The following is a 19635-nucleotide window of genomic DNA, read 5'->3' on the forward strand; positions in this document are numbered from 1 at the left end:
ATGGCCGGAGCAGATGATGTTAAGAAGACTGAAAGGTCATTGTTAAATTGGTATTTGTATAATCATTGACTTCCTGCCAGTCATGAAAACCACAACTTAAGTTGTGTTTATTATACATGCCGATATTCTAAAAGTGTTAAACAACATTACTTCTGGAATGTTGATAGATAGTTGCAAAAATGTAACAGGTGAACTACTTTATATGCATTTAGCGATCATTCAGGAAGTACATGTAGCAACTAAAAAATAATACTTTCAGATAAAAAAAAAATTAGTTGAGAGTTGTAGAGAGAAGTCCAAACTGAAGAGTTTCCTCATCGCTAACTCCTTCTATTCTGTCGAGGAGCTCCTGGAAGAGCTGAAACATTAAGCAAATTCCAGTGTTACATTGTTGATTTTATTTATTTAAACTTACGAATTGTCGCCTGAATACGTTTCTTATATTTCATTTTATCTGTTTCTACTATCGTGTTATAATTTCATGTATTGACTCGTTCAATGACCATGGAGACTTCTCCTTAATTTGGTCCCACGGAACAATAAATAAATAACTAAATAGAACACAATATGTAATACTATTTGTGGAATATCTTTACAAATGAATTGTTAAGTGCATTTACGTCCTTGTACTGTAAACACCTTGAATACCTCTAAATTGTTTCTGAAATGGAAAGTATTGTAATAAACTTGTCCAAGATCAACAGTAGGAGTAGTTACAGCAGCGTGAACTGTAGTCTCAGAACTGAACCGGATGGTAAACGGTTTTTTTAATTTTCTCAAAACTAGAGTCATCTTCAGCCCTTGAAGACTTGATTCTGATCTTAACTGCATGTTAAAATTGATGCAAGCTCCCGATAGCTCACTACAAAGTTAAGACCTTTAAAGCCTACCTTTTCATTGACGTATTGGTTTCCCGTGGGCCCTGCACGGAACCGAGCTCAGGGAAACCGACTAGTCTGATGCCACAAATTCGTTGCGGGGCCACTATTTGGGATCGGTGCCGTATCCTGTCAGAGAGTCACCCTGCTTTTCTGTTCACCAATCACTTATCTCAGGCTTTGTCCTTGTGGAGTCGTGAGTGAAACGCTTTGGACGGAGAATCGTAATTGTGACACAGCCTGGCAGTAGGTGGCGCGTTTGTACCGGCGCTGCAGGTGACGGAGAGGTGTTGAGAAGATTAGCGGGCGTCCCGCTGGTATTTATCGGCGGGTGGGGTAGGTTTTTATGTAGCGGGCGGCCGGCGCGCGAGCTGTTGGTTGCCGCGGTGCGCTAAATCTCACTCAGCCCGCAGGCGGCGTCCCACTCGAGCGGTCGCGTAGCGGCGCGCACGCAGCAGGCTGCCTGCCACGTGCCGGACCGCGCGCGCACGCGTGCGCCGCGCTTAATGGTTATTTATGAGCGAGCGGCGCCACGCCACCTGCTGCGGCGGTGCCCCTGCGGTCAGCCCCGTGTTAGCCGTGCTTGCCTCATCTACATACCTACTGCCGGCTCGCTTTCAACTGGGCACAGCGTAAGCCGACGGAGATACTGTGCCAGATACCGGGTGACTCGTAATACCGAGTGCAAAACTTCAAAGGCTATATCGGCATCGTCTTTCTCCTCTTCGTCATCAATATCATTTATACGAATGCGTGGTCCCTGTTCTTCCGGATACGCTCGAGAGAGCAGACACCACAAAGACTCCGTAGCAGTGGTCCACTTTATTTAAATTATATACAGGGTGTTACAAAAAGGTACGGCCAAACTTTCAGGAAACATTCCTCACACACAAATAAAGAAAAGTGTTATGTGGACATGTGTCCGTAAACGCTTAATTTCCATGTTAGAGCTCATTTTAGTTTCGTCAGTATGTACTGTACTTCCTCGATTCACCGCCAGTTGGCCCAATTGAAGGAAAGTAATGTTGACTTCGGTGCTTGTGTGGACATGTCTACAGTACTAGCATCAAGCACATCAGTACGTAGCATCAACAGGTTAGTGTTCATCACGAACGTGGTTTTGCGGTCAGTGCAATGTTTACAAATTCGGAGTTGGCAGATGCCAATTTGATGTATCGATTAGCACGGGCCAATAGCCGTCGCGCGGTACGTTTGTATGGAGACAGATTTCCAGAACGAAGGTGTGCCGACAGGAAGTTAGAAGCAATTGATCGGCGTCTTAGGGAGCACGGAACATTCCAGCCTATGACTCGTGACTGGGGAAGATCTAGAACGACGGGGACACCTGCAATGGATGAGGCAATTCTTCGTGCAGTTGACGATAACCGTAATGTCAGCGTCAGAGAAGTTGCTGCTGTACAAGGTAACGATGATCACGTCACTGTATGGAGAGTGTTCGGGAGAACCAGTTGTTTCCGTACCATGTACTGCGTGTGCAGGCACTACCAGCAGCTGATTGGCCTCAACGGGAACACTTCTGCGAATGGTTCATCCAACAATGTGTCAATCCTCATTTCAGTGCAAATGTTCATTCTAACGTGATCAAATTGTAAATTTTCACAATCAACATGTGTGGGCTGACGAGAAACCGCACGCAATTGCGCAATCACGTCATCAACACACATTTTCTGTGAACGTTTGGGCAGGCATTGTTGGTGATGTCTTGATAGGGCCCCATGTTCTTCCACCTACGCTCAATGGAGCACGTTATCATGATTTTATACGGGATACTCTACCTGCTCTACTGTGCTGATAGAACATGTGCCTTTACAAGTACGACACAACATGTGGTTCATGCACGATGGAGCTCCTGCACATTTCAGTCGAAGTGTTCGTACGCTTCTCAACAACAGATTTTGTAACCGATGGATTGGTAGAGGCGGACCAATTCCATGGCCTCCACGCTCTCCTGACCTCAACCCTCTTGACTTTCATTTATGGGAGCATTTGAAAGCTCTTGTCTACTCAACCCCAGTACCAAATGTAGAGACTCTTCGTGCTCGTATTGTGGACGGTTGTGATACAATACGCCATTCTCCAGGGCCGCATCAGCGCATCAGGGTTTCCATGCGACGGAGGGTGGATGCATGTATCCTCGCTAACGGAGGACATTTTGAACATTTCCTGTAACAAAGTGTTTCAAGTCACGCTGGTACGTTCTGTTGCTATGTGTTTCCACTCCATGATTAATGTGATTTGAAGAGAAGTAATAAAATGAGCTCTAACATGGAAAGTAAGCGTTTCCGGACACATGTCCACATAACATATTTTCTTTCTTTGTGTGTGAGGAATGTTTCCTGAACGTTTGGCTGTGGTATCACCGCCAGACACCACACTTGCTAGGTGGTAGCCTTTAAAACGGCCGCGGTCCGTTGGTATACGTCGGACCCGCGTGTCGCCACTATCAGTGATTGCAGACCGAGCGCCGCCACACGGAGGTCTAGAGATACTTCCTAGCACTCGCCCCAGTTCTACAACCGACTTTGCTAGCGATGGTTCACTGACAAAATACGCTCTCATTTGCCGAGACGATAGTTTAGCATAGCCTTCAGCTACGTCATTTGCTACGACCTAGCAATGCGCCATATTCAGTTACTATTGATATTGTGAATCATGTACCGTCAAGAGCGACGTTCATCATTATTGGATTAAAGTTAAGTATTCCACCAGCTACGTCCGTTTTTCTAAATTCTAATTTCCTTGTCCTGTTACAGACCTCACGCCAGCCTGCGTGAGGTAAAACGCGTGCCTTTCGGCCTCCTCTAGTAACACGGCGCTGGCTCTCCTGCCAACCACAACATTGGCCGTACCTTTTTGTAACACCCTGTATAAGTTTACTTTGTACAGGCCCTCACAGCACGAGTCCTACGCACACCTGGCATTTTTTTTTTGTCCAATTACCAGTCCGTAATAGTGTATTATTTCTGTTCTTACGTATCGATTTCATTAAGTTGTGCGTGGCTCACAATTGTCTTGTGAACTCAGTTTCAGCAAATTGAAGGTGATAACCAATAAATATGCTTCGCTCTAAATAAGGAACAACACACCAGAATGGTAATAAAAACACAGGTCCACTGAAGGACTATATTCTTAGCCGTGAAGTATAAATCATTTTTTTTAAATTTTCTAATTAATAATGTACGAAAATTAGTTATTTATTAGGAACAAACAAAATTGTTTCTTTATTATCAGACTGAAACAAATTTACATTATTTGTAACTCAGTTGCTACAATTAAAAATTTAATACGTTACGTACCGTGCCTTTTGTGAAGATAGTTAATTTTAGTAATATGTTACAGTAATCTTTCATTTTTATTAAACCTATTTACAAAAGTTAGTGAAAATTTCAGAAAGGTACGTTCACTCACACCACTCTTCATCTGTGAACTTGGATTTTCTTCTCTACTTAGGAAATACTGATAATAAGAGCTTTCAATCAACAGTTCCCATAGGAGTGCAAATACTAGAGTATCAGTTAATTAGCGTTCGGTTGAGGTGTTCGTCGTATAACACTTTCCATTTCCCTCAGTGCATTCTCCTTGGTACACAGTGTGGACTTGGTGCGCTATATACGCTGTCAGATTGTGTTCCGCACATTACACGTAAGCTGCCTTCACCATGCGGCAGGTTGACTGACATTTTGCCAGTCAACTTGTCATGTTTCAGTGTGAGGAATTACACTTTCTGACAGCAGGAATCAATGCTACAGCTTGAGCTGCATCAATTAGCCCAGCCCACCCTAGGCAACGGCCAGGCAGAAGCAAGCACATTCACTGCAGTACTCTAGGATCGGTCCGGTGGGAGGCGCCCCCTGTTAATTTTACACAAGATCAAATAAAGGAAAATATCCTTTTATAACACTCTACATCTACAAATATACTTACACACTCCACAAGCCACCGTATGGTGTATCGTTGAGGGTACCTTGTACCACGACTGTAATTTGCTTTTCTCTTCCATTCGCAAATAGGCCGAGGGAGAAACGAATGCCTATATGCCTCCGTAAGAGTTCTAATTTCGCTTGTATTCGTGATATTTACGCGAAATGTAAGTCCGTGGCAGCAGAATCCATCTGCAGTGATCTTCAGATCCGATGGTCTAAATTTTCTCGGTAGTCTTTCGCGAAAAGAATCCTTCAGGGATTCCCATTTGAGGTGACGAACTGTCTCCGTAATGCTCACGCGTTCATCCAACGAATGAAGCAGCTTGCCTCTGAATTGCTTCGATGTCTTCCTTTAATCTGATCTCATGTCAAGAATGGATCGCATTAGTATTTTACAGTCGGTCTCCTCTGCAGACAAATCACATTTTCCTAAAATTGTCCCAAAAATGGAAGTCGACATTCACTTTCCCTACTTCCACCCTGACGTTATCGTTCCATTTCATGTCGATTTGCGACGTTGGTCCTAGTTATTTAATCGCCTTATCTGTGTCAAGCAGCAAGCTACTAACGCTCGAAATTCACGGAATTTCTTTCCAGCTGTTAGCTAATATGTTTCTTCTTTTAGAGTGAGCAGCCGTTCATTACAATAGTTGCTCTGTGTCAACGACCACAGCATCATCTGCAGACAAACTCAGGCTGCTGCCTACCCTGTTCGTAAAGATCAGTTTAGTATTTCTCAAAATCCATGCACCTCTGTGTGTACGTTAACAAATGCTGGAAATATATTTTTAAATGCGTTGGTATTACCTCATAAATATAGCTTTCGACAGGTTCAACAATTTATTGAGGCGATGAAAATCATTATCTACGTAAATTTTTGTCACTGGCGAACAAAAAGAAACGATTAGGTAATAATTACGAGAAATGATAATTGTAACTTTTATTACTTCAAATTATCAATTTCGTACGTGCTGACACTGCTATCGTGAGCAATGACAATATCGTTTGTTATTTTCGTTAATTTCGCGGGTGACTTGTGGTAAACTATTTATTTTAATCTACATTAACTGTTCTTCGAATTCATAAAGCAAAGCAAATACAAAGGCTCCCATTGATACAGAGGAGGCATTATCGAGTGTGCTCTTCACTTGTGTCAGCTTACTACAATAAGTCTGGTGTTAATTTCCAAATGTTCAGCACAATTGTTTTTTTTTTTTTTTTAAGTAGCAAGCCTTACTCTACAATGGCTTCATATGGGATTTTGGACTTTCTTTTGCAGTGCAACGGCCATTGCTCCCTGTCCTATTTGGAGAGCAACCGCAATAACTGGAACTGGTTCAGTAAGAATACTGGAAGATGTTAGCAGCGCTTGAGACTCCTGGACTGAGTTGAACTGTGAACAAAGTTGAGAAATAACACTTTTTTGCCCTGAATACGGTGTCACTTGGCCGGAGCCGCATAGAGCATCTCGCAACGAACGATTTGCGGTGATTTGTAATTTTGCATATGACCGTTGTTACTGAAAAATTACCCAGTGTAGTATGCCAAACTAGAGCACTCCCATAGCTTTAACTATTAGTTTTAAAAAACGCGTAACCTGAAGATGTAACGCTACCGCTGGAAATCCGGTAGTGACCGAGCTAGGTTACGCAATGGTTAACACACGGGACTCGCACTCGGCAGGACGACTTTTTCTGGTACTTTTAATGTATAAACATTTTTTAATCAGTAGTCTTTCATCATCCTTTATCTAAGGTTTTGTAAGACTCTTTGCTGACCAACATACTAACACTGCCGAAAGAGAACACATATTTCTGACTGTTTTCCGTGATTTCCCTAAATCGCTTCAGTCGAATGCCGGGATGGTTCCTTTGAAAGGGCGCGGCCGACTTCCTTTTCCATCCTTCCGTAATCCGACGGGACTGTTGATCTCACTGTTTGGTCCCTTCTCCCAAATCAACCAACTAACCAAAGCCGGTAGTGACCTTTCAATGAAAGTGCGGAAGATTTTGTCCACCAAGTGGAATTTCGGTTGCGGTTGCCCGACTCCTAAGATAATATAATAGGGAAGACGTAGCAGTGCAAATTTCTTCGTGGCAGAGCCCACTCAGGCTACATAGTCACATTCACTGCTACTGTCACCGTATTGTGGCTATAACAAGAACAGAGATAGGAAGGTAGTAAATAGGTGAAAAATAAAGTAATGAAGTAGAGCAACCCAATCTTTAAAACCAAGCTGGCTAAAATGTAATTTACATTTCATATACACTCCTGGAAATGGAAAAAAGAACACATTGACACCGGTGTGTCAGACCCACCATACTTGCTCCGGACACTGTGAGAGGGCTGTACAAGCAATGATCACACGCACGGCACAGCGGACACACCAGGAACCGCGGTGTTGGCCGTCGAATGGCGCTAGCTGCGCAGCATTTGTGCACCGCCGCCGTCAGTGTCAGCCAGTTTGCCGTGGCATACGGAGTTCCATCGCAGTCTTTAACACTGGTAGCATGCCGCGACAGCGTGGACGTGAACCGTATGTGCAGTTGACGGACTTTGAGCGAGGGCGTATAGTGGGCATGCGGGAGGCCGGGTGGACGTACCGCCGAATTGCTCAACACGTGGGGCGTGAGGTCTCCACAGCACATCGATGTTGTCGCCAGTGGTCGGCGGAAGGTGCACGTGCCCGTCGACCTGGGACCGGACCGCAGCGACGCACGGATGCACGCCAAGACCGTAGGATCCTACGCAGTGCCGTAGGGGACCGCACCGCCACTTCCCAGCAAATTAGGGACACTGTTGCTCCTGGGGTATCGGCGAGGACCATTCGCAACCGTCTCCATGAAGCTGGGCTACGGTCCCGCACACCGTTAGGCCGTCTTCCGCTCACGCCCCAACATCGTGCAGCCCGCCTCCAGTGGTGTCGCGACAGGCGTGAATGGAGGGACGAATGGAGACGTGTCGTCTCCAGCGATGAGAGTCGCTTCTGCCTTGGTGCCAATGATGATCGTATGCGTGTTTGGCGCCGTGCAGGTGAGCGCCACAATCAGGACTGCATACGACCGAGGCACACAGGGCCAACACCCGGCATCATGGTGTGGGGAGCGATCTCCTACACTGGCCGTACACCACTGGTGATCGTCGAGGGGACACTGAATAGTGCACGGTACATCCAAACCGTCATCGAACCCATCGTTCTACCATTCCTAGACCGGCAAGGGAACTTGCTGTTCCAACAGGACAATGCACGTCCGCATGTATGCCGTGCCACCCAACGTGCTCTAGAAGGTGTAAGTCAACTACCCTGGCCAGCAAGATCTCCGGATCTGTCCCCCATTGAGCATGTTTGGGACTGGATGAAGCGTCGTCTCACGCGGTCTGCACGTCCAGCACGAACGCTGGTCCATCTGAGACGCCAGGTGGAAATGGCATGGCAAGCCGTTTCACAGGACTACATCCAGCATCTCTACGATCGTCTCCATGGGAGAATAGCAGCCTGCATTGCTGCGAAAGGTGGATATACACTGTACTAGTGCCGACATTGTGCATGCTCTGTTGCCTGTGTCTATGTGCCTGTGGTTCTGTCAGTGTGATCATGTGATGTATCTGACCCCAGGAATGTGTCAATAAAGTTTCCCCTTCCTGGGACAATGAATTCACGGTGTTCTTATTTCAATTTTCAGGAGTGTAGTTTCATTATGTTACAGACAGAGCTCACAGAATACTACTGATGACGAATCAAGTGTTAAACGAGAACGTTGTGGTCACCTGTCACTTACGAATTTCTTACGTCCGTGTGTAGTTCGGTAAGTTAATGTTATGATGTGGCTGTAGACATGAAGGAAAGGTGTTCGAATCCCGGTACTGCAAAAAAATTTCTCTTCCGTTTTTGGCAATAGGACAACAGGTGATGGTGTTACCACTGTTAATGATCTGGGTTGGCTCTGAGCACTATGGGACTTAACGTCTGAGGTCATCAGTCCCCTAGAACTGAGAACTACTTAAACCTAACTAACCTAAGGACATCACACACATACATGCCCGTGGCAGGATTCGAACCTGCGACCGGAGTGGTCGCGCGGTTCCAGACTGTAGCGCCTAGAACTGCTCTCCCACCCCCAATCATCTGGCCTAGAGTAAATGCTACATATCAGGCCTATGGGTATACGAACATGCGAAATTCGTTATAACATTATTCGTTGAGTACATCTATTGCCTTTCTCGAAAGCATAGGCTATGTACCAGTAACAAGTTACACGCTGTAAATTCCTTTCACACATAAGAACATAATTTCAGCTCTATATTACATAAACTTTCATAAAATTCGTCGACATTAAGCACGTCAAATCACTTCTCCTAGGACCCCGCTCAGGTGGGCAATGCTGAGTATAATTGTCACCAACTGGTACTGACGATGGGTGATATTTCGAAGATGAGATGTTTACGTGGAAGTGCAGCATTCTGCTTTGTTTAATTTACGAATTCTCTCATTTGTAAGATTCAGTGCAGACTAACGATATGTTCTATTAAACAGAACCTAAATGGGAGTTCTCATGTTAGAAGATTCAATCATCTAGCCTATACCATCAAAGGATGAACTGAAAATTGTAATAACATAAAATGTACATCATTCGCTAACCTTTCGGGGATGCTGTAAACGTCGTCTGCACTGCAGCAGGTCATAGCTGCAAGTACTGCCTATTCGGCTTATTAATAATGTTACAGAAGTTCAGAAATACAACTGATCAGTTTCTGACAATGCTCCAGTGAGATTAACCAATTGAACCGAACGTGTAAAAGTGATTATTGTCCCATTTAACAGCTCATGCTGCGTATTTACCCAGGGCATGATACTGTTACATTGTTGCTGAACTTTCTCGAAGCAAGTTTTATAATTACAGGATGGTTACTGTCAGCTGATGTTTAACTTTTGTAGCGGTTCGTTAAGTTGTCTCCTTCACAAATAGTGAATGAATTAAGTTCGAGCATTTGCACGCAGTCAGTTATGCGGCTTCAAGACAATTAAACACTTTTTATGGTTGGAATCACAAACGATAGCGGCCGAGTTTAGGCTTTTTCTGCGCACCTACGTCACGTATGTACCGACAAACAATGAGCGTGCTCTATGTTCTGAGCGCTCTTCTGCGAATGCAGTAGCTAATGCGATCATTAACAGTGACCGTAGTGAATTGTTTAGTGAATTTCGATTCCATTTCTTGCATACTGTCATCGCTGATTGTGGCGGTAAATGATAAATTCTGCATAAATAAACGAGAGACATGATCTGCAGGATATTCGCTTTCTTCAAGCGGGGAGCACGCGCATGCGCGTGCCGCAGCTGTCGCTTGGAATCGTCAACAATGCCAATCCCTGACCGTGCCTCGACATGCGTGAACCTCAATTGTTCGTGGATCGGACTGTAACTGAAATACTTGTCTTATTGTGTTAAAGTTTTAACGTAAGATTGTACCTCCTGATCACTAGATTCTGACTGCATTTTTAATTTAAAATTCGGTCAATAATTACGCTTACTGTTGAAATTCGTATTTTTGTTGTCCTTTAAAGCTGTTATATAGATAGTAGTTGCTGCTCGGTTCGGGACTCCGGGTAGTCGTTTTGCAATATAGATGCGATGACAGTCCACTTACAACTGTACACAATCTGTGATAATGACAATTCATCAAACATAGTGAATTTTCAAAGATTTTCAGACATTCGACTCTGATCATAAGTTTGAAAATTTTAGAAAGACAACACCTGTCTTTATACCCCGTCGACAGCAGAGCTACGTTTGTCAAATAGGAAAGGTGCTGGAAAAATGATTAACATGTAATTACATTCACTTAAAACTTTATTGAACATTAAAGACCAAGACTACAGTATCTTCTGACTATTTTCTGAATAACTCACTCCAGTATTTTTAATGCAACAAACTTCAATTTTAAAACAGTTTTAAATTGTTAACCAACAAAAATTCGGAAAGAATTTCTTCAGTCATTAAATAGCATGGAGTTCTTACCATTGGTTAATACGAATTTAGATTTAAGTTCTCAGAATTTCTCATAAGCTTTCCAAAGACGAGTTTGGCAATACAATGATATGCTACGTCAGTTAAGTTCAAAAAATTCTTGTAGTTTGTTACAAGCTTTCAGAAAACACATGTAAAAATACACAGAAAGCATTCAAACAAATAGGCTCAGTGACTACAACAAGGCAATTGCAACTCTACACTTGGATGACTTATTAGAGTGCTATTTGACACAACAGCCAACTAGGCACGTCCTTGCATGGCGATAGACTCCTCATATAATCAACTCAATAAAAAATAAAAACAGGAAAGAACACTAAGGCCTTCTGCAACGTATAGAACTTGAGTACTACAGTATTAAAAGACAGGAAAATTAAATATGCACCTGCCTGATTTTGAAATTTAAATTCAGAACACACAATAGACTCAACTATTAACGAACTCGGAAGAGTTCCCAAGATTAGGGCTAATTATTACTACTCAGGATAGGCCGTAGCGGCTAGTGTCTAATAGGAAACGGGGCCGTAATTCTTTCTCCTCATTCTTAACAATATATGTTTCCATAGACGTCCACAAGGAGACGAGAGGGGCAATCTGCTGTACAGACGTTATTCTGTAGGAAATTCTCACTTATTAATGCCAGTGACTGGAACATTGCTGAAAAGCAGATTCTGAACAGCCGAGAATAATGGGCAATACTATGGCTGTAGCTAGTAAGTTTTGTGGTTATGCTGGTTACGGCTTATATTGGCCTTTCCTTAGGGCGGCGGAAGTTTGGGCACTGTTCTGCAGTTAAGATGATGTCAAACCACTGCAGGACAGAGACGAAGTAATGTCCGGAAACATCCTTGCAGAGACCTTATCAAGATGTAGAAAAGCCCCTGTTCGACACAATTGCACTAACTCTGTCGTCGTAAACATGGCTGCAGTACTGCTGGCCGACTTTTGCTCCCATTTCCCAAACAGATACCCCCCCCCCCCTATTCCTGCACAATGTACTTATAGCTCGTACATTCCAAGCGCACGACAACAACTGTTATTGTCGTGCATTTGGAGTGCAAACGTGGAATAAATAGAAGTTTACGGTATCCATAACAATACATAAGTTATTCTCGAAGAATCAAGTTTGCCAAGATCGCTATCATCGGATCTGAAATTTACATAAACATCCCAACTGAATGACTCAAACATATACGGTTTGATATAACCAATGTTTACAATGCTTCAACTTTAGAACGTAACCTGTAACATTATTAGAAGTGCATGCTCGTCACAATACTAAAAGTCACATTGTGAGATTACTTCATATCATAATAAAAAAGTGGCAGGCATCATCAACATGTCGTAAATAAAGTATCTCACAATTTAAACATAGAACGTGTTGTAGTTATGTCGTAACATACACTAAATACTTGAAAGCACAATCTGAACTTTACAGAATAAGAAAGTATACTTTTGTTTACATAGTGGTGTCTGATAATCGATAAAATTCGATACATGTACCACACTACAGTTAAGTCCTCTGACCAGTCTCATTAAAATTATTATTGAGACAATTTATGTAATATTTTAAAACATAGATTAAAAATAAAATTATGTTTTGAAAACATGCAGTATCATTATTTTAAAAAGCAATATTTACAATTAAATATACTTTGTCATCATTTACAGGTAAGCTTATAATAAACTTTCATTTTAAAAAAATTTACCAAAAACATCAGATTTCAAATGTTACATTAATTGTCTTAAGAATACTTCTGATGCGATTTGAGAGAAGACATAAAATGCAGTGCGGCACATGAATAGAAATTTAACAATTATCGCACACCACTACGAAAGCAAATGAATACTTACCTGTGCAAATGTTGTACTAGATAATTCACCATTGTGGTATCAAGTGATTAGTGTATGTTGGGACATCAGCACAACATGTTGCATGTTTTAGTTATGTGTTATTTTATTTGTTATGTGCTGATGTTCCGTGCCAGCTTTTGTTACAAGTTGACGTAACGTCATCATGTGACTTTCAGTGTTGTATCTAGCTTGTACATATAATAGCATTACAAAGAATGTTCTGAAGTTTAAGTGGTGTATACAGTAGTTATATAAAATCGTATATGTTTGAGCCATATCACTTAGGATATCGTTTTGTAACTTTCATATCCGAAGAGGGCAGCGGAGATCTGTCGAACGATCATAGTAATAAAAAGAATTGCTAATGATTCTTCAAGAACATCATATCTTTCAGATCGCCCCCATCAACTGATGCAATGTGAAACATGTAAGGTGTGAACTTTAATAAAACATACAAACTGCAGGGACGGATTCCCGATTGCAATGTAGGAAAGAGGGCCCTGTTGAAATGTGCCCGGAAATGCATCGTTTCCACGGTATATGGCGCTAATGAATGACAATACCTCTGACCACGTGCTGCGAGTTCCTTGTGTGTTGCATGCTGTGTGATTTACGCAACTTATGGTTCAAATGGCTCTGAGCACTATGGGACTCAACATCTTAGGTCATAAGTCCCCTAGAACTTACAACTACTTAAACCTAACTAACCTAAGGACATCACACACACCCATGCCCGAGGCAGGATTCGAACCTGCGACCGTAGCAGTCCCGCGGTTCCGGACTGCAGCGCCAGAACCGCTAGACCACCGCGGCCGGCTACGCAACTTACTTTAAGCGGGAGATAGGTACGGTATTCAATCGGTAACAAGTGGAGATGGTGTTCGTTTACGGCCAAGCATAGGAAAAGGGTCGAGAGGCAGCACGGCTATACCAAAACAAGTGCCCTCACAGACACCAACCACAATATTTCAAGTCCGTTTTGGGCGTTTGTTTCATCATAGCCTCTTTCAGGCAGACAAACATGCAGAGAGGCGGCACACTGTGCGTACACAAAATTTGGAGGACCCGGTTCTACGAGCTTTAGTACAAGCTCCTTGCCGTTCCTCGGTGTCATTAGTGTTCACTCTGTATGCCAATAAAATTGTACCTATTCTATATGCGCTAATGTTTGGATTTCTTCATTGATTCTCGCAAGGGGCTTGAAGATGAAGCCAATGAAGTGTCAAGGCGGACTCCTTAAACAGTAAGCTTTCTAGGGAGAGTTGTGACTGTTGACATCCTTTTTCTACGAACTTGGTGAAACGTGACAGAAACCATCTATTATCGAAGCCCATACAACTCTTGTAATACTGCTATGCCGAGTTGCTGGATGTGACACAATGTTATTTGGTAATTGTCGGAAGGAGACTGAGTAGGGCAGTACGTGAAAAACATTGTAGTAAACTTTTTAAACATTCCTGCGTGGTCAGCGACCGTTTACAAAGTAAAATTAACAGCAATACCAGCCCTCGGTGGAAAAAAGGAGTCCTTTGACCCAGGTTTCGGCACTACTGTGAGTGCCTTCATCAGAAATAAAACTCTCAAACTGGCGTATAACATAATTACAAAATTCAGGGAAATAAAATTCTTTTAAGTGTAAGTACTAGCTAGTAGTACTAAAAAGGTATAGTACTTACACGTCACGGATTAAACTAAAAATCAAGCGGTAAAGCTTTAGTCACAAACAAGCTAATACTTACAGTTAATTATTTTTTTTCTTTCTTCAACTGTATTCGGTGTCTGTCAGTCAACAGATTCTGTCGGCCTGTATGCTTCGGTGTTGTACGTGTCCCTTCACATTCCCAACCCACTATCACATCGGAAACAGCAGACCTAGCGTTGTTTAGGAGCGTGGAAATCTCGCGTACAGACGTATGACACAAGTGACACCCAATCACCGGACACGTTCGAAGTCCGTGAGCTCCACTGAACGCCCCATTCTGCTCTCTAACGATGTCTAATAACAACTGAGGTCGCTGATATCGAGTAACTGGCATTAGGTGGCAGCACAACGCAGCTAATACAAAAAACGTATGTATTTAGGGGGTCCGGATACTTTTGATCGCATAGTGTATTAAAGTTGGTGTAACTGGGGTCATATTCAGCTGAAACACACAAATGTTGCATAAAACAGATTTCCAAGACCTTCCTTTAGTTGCCGTTGCAGTACAATAGACATCTTCAAGTTCTTCGATGCAAAGCATCTCGATTTTCAGAGATGATCGTCCTACTACGGAAAACATTTATTAGTGGCAACCTGATGGTTGTTCGAATTGACAGAAGCGAGAATTAGTCCAAAGTGGGTGCAGTTGCAGAGAAAAGACTTCATATCGAAATAAATAAATAAGCCCGAAATACGCCAAAACAGAGAACTTACCATTTCGTGGCCTACAATGATCCAAAATGTATAAATATTTCATTGAGGCTCGTCATGTGATATTCGGTTAAAAAAAAGACTTTTCACCAGCTTTCGAACCCTACTCGTTAACTTGTAAACAAGTTTACAGAATCAGCTGCTCCGTAGCGTAGCACTGCAGGAATACGGGCAGGCAAACAAGAGTCCCGCAGGCTGCTCGGGCTCGTCAAAGCCGGCCACAGGCTGCCCACTCTGCTGATAACGTGCGGCAGCTTGCTCGCCTAGGTAACAGGCCAGCGTGGGCAGTTAAAAGCTGAATGTGTACACCTCTGGTTCTAATCACTGAGGGCATTGCACAGGTGCCGTTCGTATGCACACTTCACACTCGGCTAGCATCTGCCAAGCACACACTTATCGCGTGTTTCCAGATTTCTATCCAACCCCTTAACAACAGACATGTATAGACGAATGTGTGTATCCATGACTGACCTGCCCAGTCACATGGTTTTTCGCCCAGAGTGATTGTTTTGATGTTGTGGAAAGATGTACAATGTCTCACCAGCATACGACCAACATTCTTCACCTAACTGACCCAATATAGATTCAAGTTTGCTACTCTACGATTGTAATGGTCGTTCTGTCGATAGAACGTTAAACTCTAAATCTCTCTTCCTTTAACTTACTAAAGTTCTCGGGAAAACTTTCACATTCCCTTTCTTTCCACGCCACAAGGATTGCATGAATGATCTGATGGAGACGGGGGTCACGCCTCCTTTTTAACGTTGGTGATGACTATTCGTTAAAAATGTAATCAAAGTTCCATGATTTAATACCCGTGATATTATGAACATCTCGACAGAGTTAGCCTTATGTCGTAAAACTTTCTGTCGAAGTAAAAAGGACTCAGTTCCAAACCCCTCACTCCACGTGGAGTCACTATGACCGAAGGATTTAACACAAAACATTGCCACACACTCATGCAGCCAGGAAACAGAGGTTTGCCAATTTTCTTCCATATCTATGTAACATAATAGTGACCAGTATTCTTTCCACCTCGCAGCCTAGAACGGCAACTTTTCTGTCAAGAACCACCCCAAAAGACTGAGGTTACGGCTACGTGAGAAGTGGACAGTCGGACGAAGTAGGACAAAAGAAACATGAGCCAGTAGCAAACAGTACCTGTTTTGTAACATCTGGTTATTGCTTTTTAAAGAATAGTCTAACGCTTCTCATGGAAGAGAATAATTTCAGAAATAGGTAATCTCAGTCCAATTACATTGCGAGATGGTCCGATACGACTGTCGTTACTGTTATTTTCCTAATCCGAAAGAAAGATATGTGCCAAATGTTCTCCCACCTGAATAAAATTTTATATTAATATTCATCAATTACTGCTATTCTGCATACAGTCACAGGGAGTTTAGAATCCCTTTGTCGTCAATATAAACGGATTTTAAATTACTACCATTCCAGAGGTTTATTAAAAATGCTTTGTCTGAATGCTGGTATAGAATTTGAAGTGAAATAAATTGAGTTATTGTTTGACGTTACAGGAATAAAGGAGTCACAGGAAATCATTCTCATTCAACAGATGAATTACTTTTTTCAGGTATTTATTCTCAAGAGTCGACGAGACTATGAAATGCAGCAATTGAATTGATTACAAAGAGACAGGTGATTGAATTAAGCGCATTATATGTGATACTGAAATTAATTCCCATGAAATTATATTTAGTTCTGTGCTTTCGGCAAGCTTTTAGTACCTCTCTGTGAAATACGAATACGGTTATCATTGCTGAAACAACATGACGTGAAGCACAGTTAAGCTCTTCACTGACAACATGTATCGGGTATCATGGCAGAACTGAAATACCGAAAAATTCTCGTGACAAAGCCAATATTTAAAGACAATACACAACAAACTGATGCTACAATCCAGGCTATTTGCACGTGACTCCTCTATCCCTTCCAAATACTATCAAAATTATTTATTTCATTTTGTAAACTGAAAAATTGAGGTCCACAGGAGGATGTTATTTCGTAGTGAAAATATTTAAAAAGAAAACCAAGTGTTTTTAATTATCATCATATTCTCTGAGTTCAGTTTCTAAATACCGTTACCTACGAATTGAAAGTACATACGAAAACTTCAGATATATGAAGCCAGAACCGTCATACATCAACAAGGCGGCATTTTTGGCCAGGACGTGTTACTAACCTTGAGTCTGAAGATGATTTCCCGAGGTGGAAGAACTACCAGTGATAATATCCATGACAAATAAAACGAAACCAAAGAATTGTATTATCGGGATAGAAGCTTATCCCAACTGGTCCCATATAAAAAATTTCGAAGATCAGTTAGTCATGTGTTACTACTTCCTGTGGAAAACTGCTAAGGAGACGTATTTCAACACAACGAAGAATACCGCAAAAATTTTTCTGATCAGAGAGCACTACGTTTCTTTTTTAATGCTGTATAAAATCTAGAAAACTTACGCATCAGTAAACTGAGGAATATATGAATTATGTAAATCAAGTTGCAAAACAACGGAGTGTAGCAAAGTAGAATTTCCGAAGGATCCAGCGAAATCATTCAACAAGAAAGAGTATCTTCTGCAATAGTTTTACAGTGACTGCTGCAAACGTTTTCAACAAAAACCTAAGGGAAACGCCCCATCGCACCCGCCTCAGGTTTAGTGGTAAAATAGCCCAATGGATAGGGCGTCAAAAAGTGAACTCAGATCAAGCATGAAAATAGGAAGAAGGTGTACTGAACTGTGAAAAAAGAAGCGAAAGAGGAACAGTGAATGGTCCAAGCTCAAGATGTGCAACATCGAGCGAAATGCAAGAGGCAAGAGACATTGTGTCCTGGTTGTCTGATCAGAGTGTTGGAGGTCCGTGTTCAGATATCCATGGTGCCCAACATTTTATTTTTAACAAAATTTTAAACTTATCTTCCGGTCATTGACATGTCTGTCTGCCTTCTGTAGTCTTGGTAAATGTCGTACTATATATTAGTGATAGAAAGAAAGTCAGGTACATGTGATGAACAGAGAGAGCAGGAGAGACGCCGCATAGACCTCTCACTGAAATGAAAGAAAAGTGTGCGAACTATGTTACAACAAAACTTCCAAAACCGAACACAAGAGTCATATCACGTGATACTTATATAGAACAAACAGGAGGTACGTACGTCTGGAGGTTCCTACCATACACGTCGCAAATTAACCTTACACTACGACAGAGACACAAAATTGAATAGAACAGACAGATACGTCAAAGACCAGACGGACATTTCACAATTCTGTGGAAAAAAAGAACCATCGGGCACGAGGGAGATTTGAACACAAATTTCCCCGTTAGTAGTCCATCACTGTGACGCACATAGCCTCTACGCCGTAGCTGTTGAAACCCGCTAAATGTTGCAGATCTTGAAATTTGACGGTTCACTGTTCTTTTGTATTTCAGTACAACTTCTTCCCGTTTTCATCCTTCATCAGTGTTCTGTTTTCGTCTGGCTACCCACTTGGCGACATTTAATTCTGAGGGATATGCTGGGGAGTTTCCCATGTTAGAAGGTGAGAAAGGGGAAGATACGAAAATATACTATGTGAGATTGGCTAAGCTTTAGGAAATTCAGTGTAAGGACATTTGTTTGAAAGATTGGCCAGTAAGAAAGTACCGGTAGAGTGAAAGAAGAACGAACTGAGAAGGATCTACACCAGTGGTTGTCAAACTGCGGCCAGCTCTTCTCAGCCGTGTTTACAAGGTGTGTCTAAAAAGTTCTGTGAATGGTCTCAGAAAACAAATAAATAAATAAATAAATAAAACTAAAACAAGAGTGAAAAGAAATACCGGCCCTAGGCTTCAAAATAATCACCATTTGCTACAACACACTTCTGACATCCGTTGTAAGGCTGCTGGAAACGGAGAGTAAACACTTCTTGTAAGATCCTCGAAGCACCGTGCACACGAACAACATTTGCGTAGTGGAAGCCTTTTCAGAGCTAGTTTAAAGCGGAGAAAAAATTAAGTCCACCAGAGCCAAATCTGGAGAATAAAGATGGTCCGACGAAGAGTCACTTTGCTCGAGCGAGAAAGTTGAGCCCGTAGACGCTGCTGGTATGCATGTACCATAGTACTTCCAACGATTCCACAAGAAGCGTTTGGTGAGAATTTCCAACAGCTTCACCACTAATGTTTATGTCACAGTCGCTTTTTACTAACAGGTGTAAAAGAATGCGACGAACTTTACAATTGCTTTCGCAAAAATGTGACAACATTCTGTCACACAATCATACGATCTTTTGTTATCTCACCTTTCATTCCCTCCCTAAGGGGAAAGAGCGGCCGCGTGTAGAACTTTGTTCTTTTGAGCCTTGCGAAAGCTGGCACTTTGGCAGGGGGATCCCAATTAGACTATAAACACAAACAAGCCCTAACAACCTGTCACAGAAAGGAACGAAATGCCGCCTTCGCTCCCCAAACGCGACAACAGTCTACCACGGAGGCTAAAAACACAACGTGTCAGGTTTA

The sequence above is a fragment of the Schistocerca nitens genome, chromosome 8 (assembly GCF_023898315.1).
Source record: "Schistocerca nitens isolate TAMUIC-IGC-003100 chromosome 8, iqSchNite1.1, whole genome shotgun sequence".
NCBI lineage: Eukaryota > Metazoa > Arthropoda > Insecta > Orthoptera > Acrididae > Schistocerca > Schistocerca nitens.